Source organism: Saccostrea echinata, unplaced genomic scaffold, assembly GCF_033153115.1.
Source record: "Saccostrea echinata isolate AGI-Se365-2 ecotype Australia unplaced genomic scaffold, CSIRO_AGI_Sech_v1 ptg000009l, whole genome shotgun sequence".
NCBI lineage: Eukaryota > Metazoa > Mollusca > Bivalvia > Ostreida > Ostreidae > Saccostrea > Saccostrea echinata.
The window spans coordinates 1,224,217-1,229,437 of record NW_026889758.1 but is presented as its reverse complement, the minus strand read 5'-3'; the positions used below and the strand labels follow the sequence as shown (position 1 = coordinate 1,229,437).

Here is a 5,221-nt window from a genome sequence, read left to right as displayed (position 1 = left end):
CTAAATATATTTAGCATATGGTAAATTTAACCCATAGGTACAATTTTGAGATAGGAAAGGTTCAGTTGTCCTCCAAAAATTTTATGTCTTTCGACACTTACTCATCTCTCTTAAAATAATTTCGTAATGAAATTCTTCCTGTTTGAATACAGGTATATTCTATTTTATTGTTTACAAACATTGTAGGACTTATATCTATTATACCTATTCTATAGTATTTTGTTAATATACACTGCCTTCTCTTGTACCCTATTCATGAACGAACCCTTGGCTTAATGCTAATTTTTTTCTTTTTTACAGAGTGCTTCTCTCCAGCCATGGCAAAGTCGACTTCAGGATATGATGATATTAATACGATTGTTAAGATAACTCTTTTTGGTCACTTTACAAGAAAACTGTTTTAATTCTGTCTGTCTTTTATATTCTGTCTTTCTACAATGAAAAAGTTGAATAAAACGCAAAATGATCAAACTTGAATGTATATGACATTAATATGATTTTTATATAAATATGTGCCAAAGAGTATCAGATCAAATTTCAGTGTCCACCAATCTCTTTCTCAAAAAAAAAAAAAAAAAAATAAAAATAAATAAATAAATAAATAAAATAAAAATTAAAATTAAAAAAAAAAATTCGACTAGGCAAACTTTAAAGTTATGTTTGCTTGCCCTCTCCCGACCCAAGATGAAAAATTTGGGTCGCTAGGTAGGTGGGGAATTTTTTTTCTTAGAATCTTTTTAGCCAGTCGGTCCGGAGATGGCAATCAAACATTTTTTTACAAGATGGTCCTAACAAAAAAGGTAAAAAACCCGAAATCCTATTTTGCAAGGAAAAGGGTGGCATGCCGCTTTCCTTCAAGTTTATGATTCTTGTTACGAATTAGGAGGGTCCAAAGTTATTTTTAGTTTCTTTACTTTAACGTATTAAAATAAATAACTGAATTTCTCAAGACGGTCTGGTTTCCCCTACATCCCTTTAAAATTGCACAAAGGTTTTTCACAACCTAGTTTCTAGATACCTGATTTTCTGGAACTGATTAAGAAAATACCAATAAATCAATACTGATACATTTCTACTTCATTACTGGGCATATCTAACCCATAATGGAAAGCTAAAAATAAAACTGATAATGAATAAATAAATAAAATAAAATTTAAAAAATGAAAAAAAAATTGTAGCATTCTTTCGTAAGGTCTTTGAGGATTATCTTCCTGTAATTTATTTTGAAAAAACAAAATAGTTGATTTCATTCTCGAAAATCACAGGTATAACAGTGATATGTAATATTTTACATTATAGTTTAGTTATAATAGAGATCATAAAAAATTAAAACTAATAAGACAAAATTAACAATCCAAAATTTATTTAATTAACGATCTTCCCATATCATTCAGAAGATTTAGTTCATGAATCCACAGCGTAGGCTATGCAAGTTTCTATAAAGGAAATTTTGAGATAAATTTCAGCATTTTTGTTTAAATTTTAAACCTCTCTATTTGTGGTTGAAATCCTTACTTTACCTCAAAATATAATACTTCCATAAAGTCCGTGTATCAGTGTTTTATTCTGTGTGAATCAAAAAACAGAATTTCTATGATAATGTTATTTCAATCTTTAATAATTCTTTAAAACATCGAAAACAATAACACCCTTGTCACAGGTTACCTGTCCAGGATATGTGGATAGATCAAGGGCACTCTTGACGTCAGTAGCATTAGATCTCAGTGTTTGATTTCAAGTATATATTAAATTTGAGAATCAAGGATTAATCAACAACTAAGCATCTTGCAAAACAGCTAACATCTGCCACCGGAGGAGAAGATATAAAATAGATATGAGTATCCTGTTCTAATTGTATTTTTCAAGCATCTACAGAGGTTACACCGCTGTTTGAGACTGTTGAAAAATTAACTGGTAGGTATGTTTATATTTGTACTCTGAGAAAGTTGTTAGGTAAGCATCTCTTAAAGCTTTTCAATCGAAATTACTGCTTGACAAGCATAGTTGCACCAAGGAAAATTGTAGCTTCTCACAAATAAGTTGATGTAATATGGTTTTACATAAAATCGATTTAAGTCAGTATTTCAAAAATTTCTATGGCAGTGAATGCAAATGGGACTTGTTTTGAATGATGTGTTTTATACCAATTGTTAGGCCTTTGCTTTTTAATTAATTTTAACAATGAATTTATTCATTATTTGAACTACAGATTTTATAAATCTAAAACTTGAAGATGAAATCCCTCTTTCTGATTGTGTTGTGTGTGTGTTTGATTGGTATGTACTTTATATTTTCACATCATATATCACATTTCAAAATTGAAAGAACTTATGTTTCCTACAGACTGGGATAGAGAAAAATATTTTACAATCGAAAAAAAAATCATTTGGAAAATAACATGACAAATATAATGTTATATACACAATATACGTCTAATTCTTGAAAGTGAATATTTTCCAGCCTCTGCACAAGTTGTCATGGCAGGACATGGTTGTTATTGTGTGTATCACAATGACCAAACGTGCAGTAATTATTGCCAGAGCGAACTCAGTTGTAGAGGTGGATACTGCGGCTCGGGTTGGTGTGTTTGCAAGTGTGTTGGTTGCAAAAAGTAACTGGAAAGGTAAATCACATACTAGTAATCTAAAAAGAATGGATATTGTTTTTATGATGCCTTGTCATGTAATTGAAAAAAAAAATGAAATGAAAATAAGCTTATATTACTTGGTATGTAATTCAGATATGTCAATTGAATTTAAGAGATTTTCAAATTACATGTACATTATTTCTGATAATCTCGCTTCTAATAAAAGTTTTTTGAATTATATGTTTATATTTACGATACTATCATGTGTTTTTTTTTTTGTTGTTTTTTTTTTTTAAAAAAGAAAAAAGATTTTATCTTTTATTTCAGAAAAAAAAAACAGGAACAGACTACGTGACATTTGTCGCAATGACTTACTATTAAACCATTAAAGCATCAGTTATTAGTTATTATATTGACTGTAATGAATACTAACGACTCCAAATACAATTAAATAAACTATTGAATAAAAGAGGGAATTGCGATATTTTGAGGAAAAGGAATACCTTTCCTTTGTTATTTAATTTTTGTTGATAATAAACTTATTTCGATATAAACATTATGTGAAAACAGCTGTAGGATCGGCATTCAAAAACTCAGAGTACTGAAAGTACTGATGGAAGGTGAATGATGTTTAAGTTCAGTTATATGTCAATTCAAAGCAGTGATAGCACTGATAATTGGGATCAATAACTTTTACAAAATGTATCATGATTTTGGAAATTATCATTTGTTGCAGAATTTCACAGTGTTATCATTTCAAAAATTTAGACTAAATATGAAATATAAAAAAACGCTGTGGACATAATATTTAGATTTTTGTTGTGAGACTCTTTTGTATGGTCCAAATTAAACAGAAAGCGAATCAACCTGACACCTCCATAAGTAAACAGAAGTTGATCCACACACGCAGTACAGTTAGGGCTCGCAATCAAAATATCAGCGATATTTTGTGATAAAATATACATTCTTAATCAGGATGGCGATTCATATTAGTACTTTGCTAATATCGGACAAATATAATAATATCGTTATTAACTACATAGTGAGGCAGATTAGATTTTCTATTAAGACTTGTCAGTTGATGTGGCAGTCACGTAGTTTTGCAAATATACTCGTACTATATTGAAGTCAACTATAAATTTAAATAGTGGAAGGGCATAAACAAGTTAAAAACTCTAAGTTCAGCTTATAAATGTTTTCAACAGCTGTTTTAATTTGTGAAAAGTGTTGCCAACCTCTATAGATTCTAGTATTTCATTGTTAAACTCATATTTTCAAGACTGCAATTTCTTTTTTTTTCGCTGATCAACTGCATTAAATATAAAACTTATTAATTCATTTTCTAGATTTCACCAGGATCGCAGCACTTTTCAAATAAACACAATATTTCTAGAGTGTATATGTAAAAGCTTACTGTGATCAATTTAGGGTATGCCCTTGCACTAGATAAATAAATTAGAACCCTTACATTACCCTCCAATGTACCTGCTTACAAAAATACGGCAGAATCAGTTGACAGGTAATATATAGGAAACATATAAAAAAAAGTCATAGAACAGACATTGCATTCAAGTTAAAGTTTATCCAAAATATATTTCATTTAATTATTATAATAAAATACGTTTATCTTTGTGAAAATATTACATGATCGATCGGCCTATCACTTCGTACAAAATGCGTCAAGTTTTACAGAATGACGTCGCATTGACAAAGGCATCGCGATCAGTGACTTGTTTACACCCTGCTATGTGGGATTTAACGACAAAGCAACATGTTATAGTAAGTTCTGGTGTTGTTTAATACTCATCTATAGTTCAAATTGGAATTCGTTTAACTTTGTAGCATTATTAAGAACTGTTAGTTTTGTATGATGAAATTATGGACATAACGAACAGTATTCAAGCTCAAAAGTCCATTAAACAATACAAAATAGGAGCAGAGCAAACACGGACCACCAAAACTTCAGAGGTGGGATCAGGTGCCATGGAGGAGTGAGCATCCCCTGCCGATCTGTCACACCCGCCGTGTGCTCCTTGTCATGATCGAGAAATAAAGGAAAAACCTGTCGGTAATTCAGTGTTCAAATAATGGCCTAACAATTAGTATGAAAAACGTCAGTCAGCATTTGACTTAATGATGCATTGTATTATCTGACAAGGTCATTGTATCGACCATAGAACTTGCGAAGTGATGACTTTAAACGAGACTGTTGATATTCTTGTTTCATCAAGTTGTTTGTCAATAACTTACCCCGTTTTAGGAATTGTACATACGTAGAGCATGCTCTTGCGTATCGAATCAGCTGAGAGATATAAACCCCGTATGCAGGTGATGAAGATATACTGCTGCATAAGTAAGGGAAGTTGACGATTGAAAAGTTAAAGTCGTCACGTTTATCATAAAGCTTGGTTGTTAGATTACCATTAACGTCTTTTTCAAGTAAAATATCCAAATATGAAACAGATGTGTCAGACTCTGTGGTATCTTTTATCTCAAGCTCACCAGGATATATCGTATCGACATAAGAATGGAAATAGCCATTGTTAATTGACAGTACATCGCAGAAATATCTCAATGTCGAGTTGAAGGCCACAGCAAGTGTTTTCTTCTTTTCACGTACAAGATTTTGGACAA

General features: G+C 31.0%; 1 long non-coding RNA gene across 1 annotated transcript; it reads left to right on the top strand.

Annotated features, from left to right (window-relative positions):
* The first annotated feature begins 1,848 nt into the window (after positions 1–1,848).
* Positions 1,849–2,983, top strand: LOC133183143 (uncharacterized). Its single transcript, XR_009720592.1, has 4 exons — positions 1,849–1,914; positions 2,210–2,276; positions 2,461–2,623; positions 2,915–2,983. It is a non-coding gene; the product is annotated as an uncharacterized LOC133183143 (long non-coding RNA).
* The last annotated feature ends 2,238 nt before the right edge of the window (positions 2,984–5,221 follow it).